The 16,456-nt window shown below is 43.9% G+C and overlaps 6 non-coding genes across 6 annotated transcripts; all 6 read right to left on the bottom strand.

Annotated features, from left to right (window-relative positions):
* Positions 1-1,566: 1,566 nt before the first annotated feature.
* On the bottom strand, positions 1,567-1,638 carry TRNAE-UUC (transfer RNA glutamic acid (anticodon UUC)). The gene has a single exon. It is a non-coding gene; the product is annotated as a tRNA-Glu (tRNA).
* A 2,887-nt stretch (positions 1,639-4,525) lies between these two features.
* TRNAE-UUC (transfer RNA glutamic acid (anticodon UUC)) lies at positions 4,526-4,597 on the bottom strand. Its single transcript has one exon. It is a non-coding gene; the product is annotated as a tRNA-Glu (tRNA).
* Positions 4,598-7,485: 2,888 nt separating this feature from the next.
* TRNAE-UUC (transfer RNA glutamic acid (anticodon UUC)) lies at positions 7,486-7,557 on the bottom strand. Its single transcript has one exon. It is a non-coding gene; the product is annotated as a tRNA-Glu (tRNA).
* Positions 7,558-10,445: 2,888 nt separating this feature from the next.
* Positions 10,446-10,517, bottom strand: TRNAE-UUC (transfer RNA glutamic acid (anticodon UUC)). Its single transcript has one exon. It is a non-coding gene; the product is annotated as a tRNA-Glu (tRNA).
* A 2,887-nt stretch (positions 10,518-13,404) lies between these two features.
* On the bottom strand, positions 13,405-13,476 carry TRNAE-UUC (transfer RNA glutamic acid (anticodon UUC)). The gene has a single exon. It is a non-coding gene; the product is annotated as a tRNA-Glu (tRNA).
* A 2,888-nt stretch (positions 13,477-16,364) lies between these two features.
* TRNAE-UUC (transfer RNA glutamic acid (anticodon UUC)) lies at positions 16,365-16,436 on the bottom strand. The gene has a single exon. It is a non-coding gene; the product is annotated as a tRNA-Glu (tRNA).
* Between the last annotated feature and the right edge of the window lie 20 nt (positions 16,437-16,456).

Genomic DNA, 16,456 nt, shown 5'->3' with positions numbered 1-16,456 from the left:
TACTGTTCAGCATCAGGATGTGATGTCGAAGGAGACTGGTGGAGAGCGCCGAAGTCTCTGGTATTTCAAGACAAAACTAGAGACCTTTTCACACTCATATACTGCTCCAGGCAGATCTTCCACTGCAAATGCAAGTTATATGAGTCCAGCTGAAAACTGTTTAATTTTGGGTACTTGCTTTAGTCAAATGTTACCATTTGCAACTCACAAAAAAAAAGCAAAGGGCAATTTCATACATTAACACTTTGGTAAAGTCGTTCTTTCACACCGTACATTTCCGTAAGTTTCTCTCTCCTTGTAAGTTATCCGGTGTGAAGGCCAAGTGGAGTCAGGTCCACACTGTGCATCTTACAGTTGTGTAGCCAGAGTAGAGAGGTGTCCACACAGACACAGGACGTAGACAACACCTGTGTGTAGCATCAAGTGTCCCCAGCAACGCCTATAGAATAATGTATAGATGCCCCCAAACCGCAGAAACCACGAGGGGAATGAAAAGAGGAAGAGACGGGTTATGTCAGAGATACAAATGGTTTCCTGCTCAAGACCTGCAATAAATTTAAACAAAAGTATTATTACAAACATTCCAGGTCCTACCGATATTGGAACTCAGATTGCTGGATTCAGACTCCAGAGTGCTAATCATTACACAATGGAACCAACGTCCACGATCCTCAACCCTAGGAGTCCTGAAGCAGTGTTAGTCACCACCTACTGTCTATCGCTTGAATTCGTTCACACTGTAAATCAAACATGACAAATCCAACAGCACAACTAAAATGTGTATTTCACAAGTAATAACATAAAAACAGAAATATACTTTTGCTGATGCAGAAACAAAGAAAACGTCTCGTCTGATGCTTCGAAATCTCCATTTAGCATGGCCCCTTAACTAACCACCAAGAGTCTTTGCACGGCTGGGAACCTTTGTAAAAGAGTCAATGGGTCACTGTGAATGCAGCAGATCTTCACCTCTGTATTTCTTACAAAGAAGCAGAGTTTTATTCCAGGTACAGGAGGCATCTCTGGTGTCTGATACTACCGGTAATGTTCAGCCTACCCTCTCTGAGAGAGCAGCAGTGAGGGTACAAAGCACACTGGTTGCAAAATGTGGACACTGCAAACAACAGCTGCAATATCACAGATGATATAAAACACATAAAGTACTCAAGTCTTATACTAGGTACAACACAGCAGGGAAATCATGTCATAAAACAAATGATGAACCCACAGTATGGAAGGGGCAGGTAATAAAATGCGAATTTCCCATGGTGGGACCACAGTCAATTGCTGCCTTCTTCTCTGTGCCCCGGTCTCTTTATATAATCTGTACTTTTTGTTGTGCAATAAAAGAAAAACAAGGAATAACCCTTCATAGTATTAATGTACAGGTCAAGAGCTGGGGAGAGAGGGCAGTAGATCTGGGGGTCGGTGTAAACCTCTGACGGCATTAGATGGAAGCAGAAGACAAAGCAAGTGACATTTATTAAGACTTTAGGTGCATTTAGGTTTATAGAAAAAAACTGAGAAAGATTAAAATGTCTGAGTAGTGAAAAAACAAAAATTGAGTTCCCATACCGGGAGTTGAACCCGGGCCGCCTGGGTGAAAACCAGGAATCCTAACCGCTAGACCATATGGGAACTGTGAACTCATCATACAGCTCAGTGTATGTGAGGTGTCTCCTAGGTCACACTGCATTCCGTACACTGAGAGATATATTCTTCTTCTCAGTAGTACACAATCAATTGGGGTAACAGACACTTCACTTCTGACAAAAGAGAAGGAATGACCAGAAGTCATCATTTCTGCCACAACCTGTCAGGTCTCATTATTTACAACCTTAGAGCTTCTACACCTACACAGAGCCCAGGACACGGAGGACAGCAGCAGTCCCTGCATTCACTATCACTAACCCCTCCCCTTGAGCCAGACAAAGCCACGGCCCATCCGTAGGACACTCCTGGGTTTCCTCACCAGACTGATGGCCCCACAGACCCCTCTCCAGTTATCTTCCAGCTGCTTCCTTGACAACACTCCCCTGCACCTGTCACATGCTCCAGGCTGCCCTCCTGGGGCTCAAGTTATACTCCTTCTCTATCTACTAACAGCACCGACTCCAGTCCTGACACTGGATTGGTTCAAACAGAGAAGAACAGCTCAGAAGTAGTCTGTGTTGTTCCCAGGTACCTGCATCTTCACAGAGTGACTGCCAGGGGGCAGCACAGCCAAAGCACTCACAGCCCACAAGGCTACAAATCATCAATCGGATGTCAGCAGCCTTGTCAGAGGCGCAGAGACTAGTAATTCCACAATATTTTGGGACAGCAGAGGAAGAAGCAAGTGCTGAGCTGAAGTGGTCACTGCTGTTTTGTCACAACACCAGACATATGTTCTTAAAAGCATGTAAGCGCACATTCTTAGGCATTCTCGGTCGTCTTCTCCCTTTCTGACATTATACCAATTGTATACACCCGAATGGAGAAAAGTTCAAATATAAGGTACTAGGAATATGCGCCAAAGGTAGGCAAATTAAACATTTCAAGTACAAATATTACCATATTTATTGATGTAAAATGTAAACAAGTTAGACTGAAAATATGTGTGTGTGTTTACAAAGGATGTCTAAAGTGTATGCTGTGAGGTCAGGTTGCAGTTCACTACTTGCACTTGTGCCTTTCACAAGTGTGAGTACCCAGTTACACTAATGTCTGCTCTGACTTGTTATTCTGAGAGTCATGTGCTAAAGGGGGGCTTCCACCCTAGTTTGAGGGACCAGAGTACGAATGCCCCAGGGCACAGGAAGAACACAGTCCTCGTTGATACAACTGTGGCCCAGTAACTTCTGACTGCCCTTTGACCCCACAGACTGGCACATATATGTCATCAGACTATAGCACCGTGGTACATATGCACACATGTGCATGTACACGTCAGCCAGTTTTTTATTCATTTATGTGCTAATACTGTTCAGCATCAGGATGTGATGTCGAAGGAGACTGGTGGAGAGCGCCGAAGTCTCTGGTATTTCAAAACAAAACTAGAGACCTTTTCACACTCATATACTGCTCCAGGCAGATCTTCCACTGCAAATGCAAGTTATATGAGTCCAGCTGAAAACTGTTTAATTTTGGGTACTTGCTTTAGTCAAATGTTACCATTTGCAACTCACAAAAAAAAAGCAAAGGGCAATTTCATACATGAACACTTTGGTAAAGTCGTTCTTTCACACCGTACATTTCCGTAAGTTTCTCTCTCCTTGTAAGTTATCCGGTGTGAAGGCCAAGTGGAGTCAGGTCCACACTGTGCATCTTACAGTTGTGTAGCCAGAGTAGAGAGGTGTCCACACAGACACAGGACGTAGACAACACCTGTGTGTAGCATCAAGTGTCCCCAGCAACGCCTATAGAATAATGCATAGATGCCCCCAAACCGCAGAAACCACGAGGGGAATGAAAAGAGGAAGAGACGGGTTATGTCAGAGATACAAATGGTTTCCTGCTCAAGACCTGCAATAAATTTAAACAAAAGTATTATTATAAACATTCCAGGTCCTACCGATATTGGAACTCAGATTGCTGGATTCAGAGTCCAGAGTGCTAATCATTACACGATGGAACCAACGTCCACGATCCTCAACCCTAGGAGTCCTGAAGCAGTGTCAGTCACCACCTACTGTCTATCGCTTGAATTCGTTCACACTGTAAATCAAACATGACAAATCCAACAGCACAACTAAAATGTGTATTTCACAAGTAATAACATAAAAACAGAAATATACTTTTGCTGATGCAGAAACAAAGAAAACGACTCGTCTGATGCTTCGAAATCTCCATTTAGCATGGCCCCTTAACTAACCACCAAGAGTCTTTGCACGGCTGGGAACCTTTGTAAAAGAGTCAGTGGGTCACTGTGAATGCAGCAGATCTTCACCCCTGTATTTCTTACAAAGAAGCAGAGTTTTATTCCAGGTACAGGAGGCATCTCTGGTGTCTGATACTACCGGTAGTGTTCAGCCTACCCTCTCTGAGAGAGCAGCAGTGAGGGTACAAAGCACACTGGTTGCAAAATGTGGACACTGCAAACAACAGCTGCAATATCACAGATGATATAAAACACATAAAGTACTCAAGTCTTATACTAGATACAACACAGCAGGGAAATCATGTCATAAAACAAATGATGAACCCACAGTATGGAAGGGGCAGGTAATAAAATGCGAATTTCCCATGGTGGGACCACAGTCAATTGCTGCCTTCTTCTCTGTGCCCCGGTCTCTTTATATAATCTGTACTTTTTGTTGTGCAATAAAAGTAAAACAAGGAATAACCCTTCATAGTATTAATGTACAGGTCAAGGGCTGGGGAGAGAGGGCAGTAGATCTGGGGGTCGGTGTAAACCTCTGACGGCATTAGATGGAAGCAGAAGACAAAGCAAGTGACATTTATGTGCATTTTAGGTGCATTTAGGTTTATAGAAAAAAACTGAGAAAGATTAAAATGTCTGAGTAGTGAAAAAAAAAAAATGGAGTTCCCATACCGGGAGTTGAACCCGGGCCGCCTGGGTGAAAACCAGGAACCCTAACCGCTAGACCATATGGGAACTGTGAACTCATCATACAGCTCAGTGTATGTGAGGTGTCTCCTAGGTCACACTGCATTCCGTACACTGAGAGTTATATTCTTCTTCTCAGTAGTACACAATCAATTGGGGTAACAGACACTTCTCTTCTGACAAAAGAGAAGGAATGACCAGAAGTCATCATTTCTGCCACAACCTGTCAGGTCTCATTATTTACAACCTTAGAGCTTCTACACCTACACAGAGCCCAGGACACGGAGGACAGCAGCAGTCCCTGCATTCAATATTACTAATCCCTCCCCTTGAGCCAGACAAAGCCACGCCCCATCCGTAGGACACTCCTGGGTTTCCTCACCAGACTGATGGCCCCACAGACCCCTCTCCAGTTATCTTCCAGCTGCTTCCTTGACGACACTCCCCTGCACCTGTCACAGGCTCCAGGCTGCCCTCCTGGGGCTCGAGTTATACTCCTTCTCTATCTACTAACAGCACCGACTCCAGTCCTGACACTGGATTGGTTCAAACAGAGAAGAAACAGCTCAGAAGTAGTCTGTGTTGTTCCCAGGTACCTGCATCTTCACAGAGTGACTGCCAGGGGGCAGCACAGCCAAAGCACTCACAGCCCACAAGGGTACAAATCATCATTCGGATGTCAGCAGCCTTGTCAGAGGCGCAGAGACTAGTAATTCCACAATATTTTGGGACAGCAGAGGAAGAAGCAAGTGCTGAGCTGAAGTGGTCACTGCTGTTTTGTCACAACACCAGACATATGTTCTTAAAAGCATGTAAGCGCACATTCTTAGGCATTCTCGGTCGTCTTCTCCCTTTCTGACATTATACCAATTGTATACACCCGAATGGAGAATAGTTAAAATATAAGGTACTAGGAATATGCGCCAAAGGTAGGCAAATTAAACATTTCAAGTACAAATATTACCATATTTATTGATGTAAAATGTAAACAAGTTAGACTGAAAATATGTGTGTGTGTTTACAAAGGATGTCTAAAGTGTATGCTGTGAGGTCAGGTTGCAGTTCACTACTTGCACTTGTGCCTTTCACAAGCATGAGTACCCAGTTACACTAATGTCTGCTCTAACTTGTTATTCTGAGAGTCATGTGCTAAAGGGGGGCTTCCACCCTAGTTTGAGGGACCAGAGTACGAATGCCCCAGGGCACAGGAAGTACACAGTCCTCATTGATACAACTGTGGCCCAGTAACTTCTGACTGCCCTTTGACCCCACAGACTGGCACATATATGTCATCAGACTATAGCACCGTGGTACATATGCACACATGTGCATGTACACGTCAGCCAGTTTTTTATTCATTTATGTGCTAATACTGTTCAGCATCAGGATGTGATGTCGAAGGAGACTGGTAGAGAGCGCCGAAGTCTCTGGTATTTCAAGACAAAACTAGAGACCTTTTCACACTCATATACTGCTCCAGGCAGATCTTGCACTGCAAATGCAAGTTATATGAGTCCAGCTGAAAACTGTTTAATTTTGGGTACTTGCTTTAGTCAAATGTTACCATTTGCAACTCACAAAAAAAAAGCAAAGGGCAATTTCATACATTAACACTTTGGTAAAGTCGTTCTTTCACACCGTACATTTCCGTAAGTTTCTCTCTCCTTGTAAGTTATCCGGTGTGAAGGCCAAGTGGAGTCAGGTCCACACTGTGCATCTTACAGTTGTGTAGCCAGAGTAGAGAGGTGTCCACACAGACACAGGACGTAGACAACACCTGTGTGTAGCATCAAGTGTCCCCAGCAACGCCTATAGAATAATGTATAGATGCCCCCAAACCGCAGAAACCACGAGGGGAATGAAAAGAGGAAGAGACGGGTTATGTCAGAGATACAAATGGTTTCCTGCTCAAGACCTGCAATAAATTTAAACAAAAGTATTATTACAAACATTCCAGGTCCTACCGATATTGGAACTCAGATTGCTGGATTCAGAGTCCAGAGTGCTAATCATTACACGATGGAACCAACGTCCACGATCCTCAACCCTAGGAGTCCTGAAGCAGTGTTAGTCACCACCTACTGTCTATCGCTTGAATTCGTTCACACTGTAAATCAAACATGACAAATCCAACAGCACAACTAAAATGTGTATTTCACAAGTAATAACATAAAAACAGAAATATACTTTTGCTGATGCAGAAACAAAGAAAACGTCTCGTCTGATGCTTCGAAATCTCCATTTAGCATGGCCCCTTAACTAACCACCAAGAGTCTTTGCACGGCTGGGAACCTTTGTAAAAGAGTCAGTGGGTCACTGTGAATGCAGCAGATCTTCACCCCTGTATTTCTTACAAAGAAGCAGAGTTTTATTCCAGGTACAGGAGGCATCTCTGGTGTCTGATACTACCGGTAGTGTTCAGCCTACCCTCTCTGAGAGAGCAGCAGTGAGGGTACAAAGCACACTGGTTGCAAAATGTGGACACTGCAAACAACAGCTGCAATATCACAGATGATATAAAACACATAAAGTACTCAAGTCTTATACTAGATACAACACAGCAGGGAAATCATGTCATAAAACAAATGATGAACCCACAGTATGGAAGGGGCAGGTAATAAAATGCGAATTTCCCATGGTGGGACCACAGTCAATTGCTGCCTTCTTCTCTGTGCCCCGGTCTCTTTATATAATCTGTACTTTTTGTTGTGCAATAAAAGAAAAACAAGGAATAACCCTTCATAGTATTAATGTACAGGTCAAGGGCTGGGGAGAGAGGGCAGTAGATCTGGGGGTCGGTGTAAACCTCTGACGGCATTAGATGGAAGCAGAAGACAAAGCAAGTGACATTTATTGAGACTTTAGGTGCATTTAGGTTTATAGAAAAAAACTGAGAAAGATTAAAATGTCTGAGTAGTGAAAAAACAAAAATTGAGTTCCCACACCAGGAGTTGAACCCGGGCCGCCTGGGTGAAAACCAGGAATCCTAACCGCTAGACCATATGGGAACTGTGAACTCATCATACAGCTCAGTGTATGTGAGGTGTCTCCTAGGTCACACTGCATTCCGTACACTGAGAGTTATATTCTTCTTCTCAGTAGTACACAATCAATTGGGGTAACAGACACTTCACTTCTGACAAAAGAGAAGGAATGACCAGAAGTCATCATTTCTGCCACAACCTGTCAGGTCTCATTATTTACAACCTTAGAGCTTCTACACATACACAGAGCCCAGGACACGGAGGACAGCAGCAGTCCCTGCATTCACTATTACTAACCCCTCCCCTTGAGCCAGACAAAGCCACGCCCCATCCGTAGGACACTCCTGGGTTTCCTCACCAGACTGATGGCCCCACAGACCCCTCTCCAGTTATCTTCCAGCTGCTTCCTTGACGACACTCCCCTGCACCTGTCACAGGCTCCAGGCTGCCCTCCTGGGGCTCGAGTTATACTCCTTCTCTATCTACTAACAGCACCGACTCCAGTCCTGACACTGGATTGGTTCAAACAGAGAAGAAACAGCTCAGAAGTAGTCTGTGTTGTTCCCAGGTACCTGCATCTTCACAGAGTGACTGCCAGGGGGCAGCACAGCCAAAGCACTCACAGCCCACAAGGGTACAAATCATCAATCGGATGTCAGCAGCCTTGTCAGAGGCGCAGAGACTAGTAATTCCACAATATTTTGGGACAGCAGAGGAAGAAGCAAGTGCTGAGCTGAAGTGGTCACTGCTGTTTTGTCACAACACCAGACATATGTTCTTAAAAGCATGTAAGCGCACATTCTTAGGCATTCTCGGTCGTCTTCTCCCTTTCTGACATTATACCAATTGTATACACCCGAATGGAGAAAAGTTCAAATATAAGGTACTAGGAATATGCGCCAAAGGTAGGCAAATTAAACATTTCAAGTACAAATATTACCATATTTATTGATGTAAAATGTAAACAAGTTAGACTGAAAATATGTGTGTGTGTTTACAAAGGATGTCTAAAGTGTATGCTGTGAGGTCAGGTTGCAGTTCACTACTTGCATTTGTGCCTTTCACAAGCATGAGTACCTAGTTACACTAATGTCTGCTCTGACTTGTTATTCTGAGAGTCTTGTGCTAAAGGGGGGCTTCCACCCTAGTTTGAGGGACCAGAGTACGAATGCCCCAGGGCACAGGAAGTACACAGTCCTCATTGATACAACTGTGGCCCAGTAACTTCTGACTGCCCTTTGACCCCACAGACTGGCACATATATGTCATCAGACTATAGCACCGTGGTACATATGCACACATGTGCATGTACACGTCAGCCAGTTTTTTATTCATTTATGTGCTAATACTGTTCAGCATCAGGATGTGATGTCGAAGGAGACTGGTAGAGAGCGCCGAAGTCTCTGGTATTTCAAGACAAAACTAGAGACCTTTTCACACTCATATACTGCTCCAGGCAGATCTTCCACTGCAAATGCAAGTTATATGAGTCCAGCTGAAAACTGTTTAATTTTGGGTACTTGCTTTAGTCAAATGTTACCATTTGCAACTCACAAAAAAAAAGCAAAGGGCAATTTCATACATTAACACTTTGGTAAAGTCGTTCTTTCACACCGTACATTTCCGTAAGTTTCTCTCTCCTTGTAAGTTATCCGGTGTGAAGGCCAAGTGGAGTCAGGTCCACACTGTGCATCTTACAGTTGTGTAGCCAGAGTAGAGAGGTGTCCACACAGACACAGGACGTAGACAACACCTGTGTGTAGCATCAAGTGTCCCCAGCAACGCCTATAGAATAATGTATAGATGCCCCCAAACCGCAGAAACCACGAGGGGAATGAAAAGAGGAAGAGACGGGTTATGTCAGAGATACAAATGGTTTCCTGCTCAAGACCTGCAATAAATTTAAACAAAAGTATTATTACAAACATTCCAGGTCCTACCGATATTGGAACTCAGATTGCTGGATTCAGAGTCCAGAGTGCTAATCATTACACAATGGAACCAACGTCCACGATCCTCAACCCTAGGAGTCCTGAAGCAGTGTTAGTCACCACCTACTGTCTATCGCTTGAATTCGTTCACACTGTAAATCAAACATGACAAATCCAACAGCACAACTAAAATGTGTATTTCACAAGTAATAACATAAAAACAGAAATATACTTTTGCTGATGCAGAAACAAAGAAAACGTCTCGTCTGATGCTTCGAAATCTGCATTTAACATGGCCCCTTAACTAACCACCAAGAGTCTTTGCACGGCTGGGAACCTTTGTAAAAGCGTCAGTGGGTCACTGTGAATGCAGCAGATCTTCACCTCTGTATTTCTTACAAAGAAGCAGAGTTTTATTCCAGGTACAGGAGGCATCTCTGGTGTCTGATACTACCGGTAGTGTTCAGCCTACCCTCTCTGAGAGAGCAGCAGTGAGGGTACAAAGCACACTGGTTGCAAAATGTGGACACTGCAAACAACAGCTGCAATATCACAGATGATATAAAACACATAAAGTACTCAAGTCTTATACTAGATACAACACAGCAGGGAAATCATGTCATAAAACAAATGATGAACCCACAGTATGGAAGGGGCAGGTAATAAAATGCGAATTTCCCATGGTGGGACCACAGTCAATTGCTGCCTTCTTCTCTGTGCCCCGGTCTCTTTATATAATCTGTACTTTTTGTTGTGCAATAAAAGAAAAACAAGGAATAACCCTTCATAGTATTAATGTACAGGTCAAGAGCTGGGGAGAGAGGGCAGTAGATCTGGGGGTCGGTGTAAACCTCTGACGGCATTAGATGGAAGCAGAAGACAAAGCAAGTGACATTTATTAAGACTTTAGGTGCATTTAGGTTTATAGAAAAAAACTGAGAAAGATTAAAATGTCTGAGTAGTGAAAAAACAAAAATTGAGTTCCCATACCGGGAGTTGAACCCGGGCCGCCTGGGTGAAAACCAGGAATCCTAACCGCTAGACCATATGGGAACTGTGAACTCATCATACAGCTCAGTGTATGTGAGGTGTCTCCTAGGTCACACTGCATTCCGTACACTGAGAGATATATTCTTCTTCTCAGTAGTACACAATCAATTGGGGTAACAGACACTTCACTTCTGACAAAAGAGAAGGAATGACCAGAAGTCATCATTTCTGCCACAACCTGTCAGGTCTCATTATTTACAACCTTAGAGCTTCTACACCTACACAGAGCCCAGGACACGGAGGACAGCAGCAGTCCCTGCATTCACTATTACTAACCCCTCCCCTTGAGCCAGACAAAGCCACGGCCCATCCGTAGGACACTCCTGGGTTTCCTCACCAGACTGATGGCCCCACAGACCCCTCTCCAGTTATCTTCCAGCTGCTTCCTTGACAACACTCCCCTGCACCTGTCACATGCTCCAGGCTGCCCTCCTGGGGCTCAAGTTATACTCCTTCTCTATCTACTAACAGCACCGACTCCAGTCCTGACACTGGATTGGTTCAAACAGAGAAGAACAGCTCAGAAGTAGTCTGTGTTGTTCCCAGGTACCTGCATCTTCACAGAGTGACTGCCAGGGGGCAGCACAGCCAAAGCACTCACAGCCCACAAGGCTACAAATCATCAATCGGATGTCAGCAGCCTTGTCAGAGGCGCAGAGACTAGTAATTCCACAATATTTTGGGACAGCAGAGGAAGAAGCAAGTGCTGAGCTGAAGTGGTCACTGCTGTTTTGTCACAACACCAGACATATGTTCTTAAAAGCATGTAAGCGCACATTCTTAGGCATTCTCGGTCGTCTTCTCCCTTTCTGACATTATACCAATTGTATACACCCGAATGGAGAAAAGTTCAAATATAAGGTACTAGGAATATGCGCCAAAGGTAGGCAAATTAAACATTTCAAGTACAAATATTACCATATTTATTGATGTAAAATGTAAACAAGTTAGACTGAAAATATGTGTGTGTGTTTACAAAGGATGTCTAAAGTGTATGCTGTGAGGTCAGGTTGCAGTTCACTACTTGCACTTGTGCCTTTCACAAGTGTGAGTACCCAGTTACACTAATGTCTGCTCTGACTTGTTATTCTGAGAGTCATGTGCTAAAGGGGGGCTTCCACCCTAGTTTGAGGGACCAGAGTACGAATGCCCCAGGGCACAGGAAGTACACAGTCCTCGTTGATACAACTGTGGCCCAGTAACTTCTGACTGCCCTTTGACCCCACAGACTGGCACATATATGTCATCAGACTATAGCACCGTGGTACATATGCACACATGTGCATGTACACGTCAGCCAGTTTTTTATTCATTTATGTGCTAATACTGTTCAGCATCAGGATGTGATGTCGAAGGAGACTGGTGGAGAGCGCCGAAGTCTCTGGTATTTCAAAACAAAACTAGAGACCTTTTCACACTCATATACTGCTCCAGGCAGATCTTCCACTGCAAATGCAAGTTATATGAGTCCAGCTGAAAACTGTTTAATTTTGGGTACTTGCTTTAGTCAAATGTTACCATTTGCAACTCACAAAAAAAAAGCAAAGGGCAATTTCATACATGAACACTTTGGTAAAGTCGTTCTTTCACACCGTACATTTCCGTAAGTTTCTCTCTCCTTGTAAGTTATCCGGTGTGAAGGCCAAGTGGAGTCAGGTCCACACTGTGCATCTTACAGTTGTGTAGCCAGAGTAGAGAGGTGTCCACACAGACACAGGACGTAGACAACACCTGTGTGTAGCATCAAGTGTCCCCAGCAACGCCTATAGAATAATGCATAGATGCCCCCAAACCGCAGAAACCACGAGGGGAATGAAAAGAGGAAGAGACGGGTTATGTCAGAGATACAAATGGTTTCCTGCTCAAGACCTGCAATAAATTTAAACAAAAGTATTATTACAAACATTCCAGGTCCTACCGATATTGGAACTCAGATTGCTGGATTCAGAGTCCAGAGTGCTAATCATTACACGATGGAACCAACGTCCACGATCCTCAACCCTAGGAGTCCTGAAGCAGTGTCAGTCACCACCTACTGTCTATCGCTTGAATTCGTTCACACTGTAAATCAAACATGACAAATCCAACAGCACAACTAAAATGTGTATTTCACAAGTAATAACATAAAAACAGAAATATACTTTTGCTGATGCAGAAACAAAGAAAACGACTCGTCTGATGCTTCGAAATCTCCATTTAGCATGGCCCCTTAACTAACCACCAAGAGTCTTTGCACGGCTGGGAACCTTTGTAAAAGAGTCAGTGGGTCACTGTGAATGCAGCAGATCTTCACCCCTGTATTTCTTACAAAGAAGCAGAGTTTTATTCCAGGTACAGGAGGCATCTCTGGTGTCTGATACTACCGGTAGTGTTCAGCCTACCCTCTCTGAGAGAGCAGCAGTGAGGGTACAAAGCACACTGGTTGCAAAATGTGGACACTGCAAACAACAGCTGCAATATCACAGATGATATAAAACACATAAAGTACTCAAGTCTTATACTAGATACAACACAGCAGGGAAATCATGTCATAAAACAAATGATGAACCCACAGTATGGAAGGGGCAGGTAATAAAATGCGAATTTCCCATGGTGGGACCACAGTCAATTGCTGCCTTCTTCTCTGTGCCCCGGTCTCTTTATATAATCTGTACTTTTTGTTGTGCAATAAAAGTAAAACAAGGAATAACCCTTCATAGTATTAATGTACAGGTCAAGGGCTGGGGAGAGAGGGCAGTAGATCTGGGGGTCGGTGTAAACCTCTGACGGCATTAGATGGAAGCAGAAGACAAAGCAAGTGACATTTATGTGCATTTTAGGTGCATTTAGGTTTATTGAAAAAAACTGAGAAAGATTAAAATGTCTGAGTAGTGAAAAAAAAAAAATGGTGTTCCCATACCGGGAGTTGAACCCGGGCCGCCTGGGTGAAAACCAGGAACCCTAACCGCTAGACCATATGGGAACTGTGAACTCATCATACAGCTCAGTGTATGTGAGGTGTCTCCTAGGTCACACTGCATTCCGTACACTGAGAGTTATATTCTTCTTCTCAGTAGTACACAATCAATTGGGGTAACAGACACTTCTCTTCTGACAAAAGAGAAGGAATGACCAGAAGTCATCATTTCTGCCACAACCTGTCAGGTCTCATTATTTACAACCTTAGAGCTTCTACACCTACACAGAGCCCAGGACACGGAGGACAGCAGCAGTCCCTGCATTCAATATTACTAATCCCTCCCCTTGAGCCAGACAAAGCCACGCCCCATCCGTAGGACACTCCTGGGTTTCCTCACCAGACTGATGGCCCCACAGACCCCTCTCCAGTTATCTTCCAGCTGCTTCCTTGACGACACTCCCCTGCACCTGTCACAGGCTCCAGGCTGCCCTCCTGGGGCTCGAGTTATACTCCTTCTCTATCTACTAACAGCACCGACTCCAGTCCTGACACTGGATTGGTTCAAACAGAGAAGAAACAGCTCAGAAGTAGTCTGTGTTGTTCCCAGGTACCTGCATCTTCTCAGAGTGACTGCCAGGGGGCAGCACAGCCAAAGCACTCACAGCCCACAAGGGTACAAATCATCATTCGGATGTCAGCAGCCTTGTCAGAGGCGCAGAGACTGGTAATTCCACAATATTTTGGGACAGCAGAGGAAGAAGCAAGTGCTGAGCTGAAGTGGTCACTGCTGTTTTGTCACAACACCAGACATATGTTCTTAAAAGCATGTAAGCGCACATTCTTAGGCATTCTCGGTCGTCTTCTCCCTTTCTGACATTATACCAATTGTATACACCCGAATGGAGAATAGTTAAAATATAAGGTACTAGGAATATGCGCCAAAGGTAGGCAAATTAAACATTTCAAGTACAAATATTACCATATTTATTGATGTAAAATGTAAACAAGTTAGACTGAAAATATGTGTGTGTGTTTACAAAGGATGTCTAAAGTGTATGCTGTGAGGTCAGGTTGCAGTTCACTACTTGCACTTGTGCCTTTCACAAGCATGAGTACCCAGTTACACTAATGTCTGCTCTAACTTGTTATTCTGAGAGTCATGTGCTAAAGGGGGGCTTCCACCCTAGTTTGAGGGACCAGAGTACGAATGCCCCAGGGCACAGGAAGTACACAGTCCTCATTGATACAACTGTGGCCCAGTAACTTCTGACTGCCCTTTGACCCCACAGACTGGCACATATATGTCATCAGACTATAGCACCGTGGTACATATGCACACATGTGCATGTACACGTCAGCCAGTTTTTTATTCATTTATGTGCTAATACTGTTCAGCATCAGGATGTGATGTCGAAGGAGACTGGTAGAGAGCGCCGAAGTCTCTGGTATTTCAAGACAAAACTAGAGACCTTTTCACACTCATATACTGCTCCAGGCAGATCTTCCACTGCAAATGCAAGTTATATGAGTCCAGCTGAAAACTGTTTAATTTTGGGTACTTGCTTTAGTCAAATGTTACCATTTGCAACTCACAAAAAAAAAGCAAAGGGCAATTTCATACATTAACACTTTGGTAAAGTCGTTCTTTCACACCGTACATTTCCGTAAGTTTCTCTCTCCTTGTAAGTTATCCGGTGTGAAGGCCAAGTGGAGTCAGGTCCACACTGTGCATCTTACAGTTGTGTAGCCAGAGTAGAGAGGTGTCCACACAGACACAGGACGTAGACAACACCTGTGTGTAGCATCAAGTGTCCCCAGCAACGCCTATAGAATAATGTATAGATGCCCCCAAACCGCAGAAACCACGAGGGGAATGAAAAGAGGAAGAGACGGGTTATGTCAGAGATACAAATGGTTTCCTGCTCAAGACCTGCAATAAATTTAAACAAAAGTATTATTACAAACATTCCAGGTCCTACCGATATTGGAACTCAGATTGCTGGATTCAGAGTCCAGAGTGCTAATCATTACACGATGGAACCAACGTCCACGATCCTCAACCCTAGGAGTCCTGAAGCAGTGTTAGTCACCACCTACTGTCTATCGCTTGAATTCGTTCACACTGTAAATCAAACATGACAAATCCAACAGCACAACTAAAATGTGTATTTCACAAGTAATAACATAAAAACAGAAATATACTTTTGCTGATGCAGAAACAAAGAAAACGTCTCGTCTGATGCTTCGAAATCTCCATTTAGCATGGCCCCTTAACTAACCACCAAGAGTCTTTGCACGGCTGGGAACCTTTGTAAAAGAGTCAGTGGGTCACTGTGAATGCAGCAGATCTTCACCCCTGTATTTCTTACAAAGAAGCAGAGTTTTATTCCAGGTACAGGAGGCATCTCTGGTGTCTGATACTACCGGTAGTGTTCAGCCTACCCTCTCTGAGAGAGCAGCAGTGAGGGTACAAAGCACACTGGTTGCAAAATGTGGACACTGCAAACAACAGCTGCAATATCACAGATGATATAAAACACATAAAGTACTCAAGTCTTATACTAGATACAACACAGCAGGGAAATCATGTCATAAAACAAATGATGAACCCACAGTATGGAAGGGGCAGGTAATAAAATGCGAATTTCCCATGGTGGGACCACAGTCAATTGCTGCCTTCTTCTCTGTGCCCCGGTCTCTTTATATAATCTGTACTTTTTGTTGTGCAATAAAAGAAAAACAAGGAATAACCCTTCATAGTATTAATGTACAGGTCAAGGGCTGGGGAGAGAGGGCAGTAGATCTGGGGGTCGGTGTAAACCTCTGACGGCATTAGATGGAAGCAGAAGACAAAGCAAGTGACATTTATTGAGACTTTAGGTGCATTTAGGTTTATAGAAAAAAACTGAGAAAGATTAAAATGTCTGAGTAGTGAAAAAACAAAAATTGAGTTCCCATACCGGGAGTTGAACCCGGGCCGCCTGGGAGAAAACCAGGAATCCTAACCGCTAGACCATATGGGAACTGTGAACACATCATACAG

The sequence above is a fragment of the Pleurodeles waltl genome, unplaced genomic scaffold (assembly GCF_031143425.1).
Source record: "Pleurodeles waltl isolate 20211129_DDA unplaced genomic scaffold, aPleWal1.hap1.20221129 scaffold_39, whole genome shotgun sequence".
In the NCBI taxonomy this organism is placed as follows: domain Eukaryota; kingdom Metazoa; phylum Chordata; class Amphibia; order Caudata; family Salamandridae; genus Pleurodeles; species Pleurodeles waltl.
The sequence above is the reverse complement of the archived record's forward strand: the minus strand, read 5'-3'. Positions and strand labels throughout refer to the sequence as shown.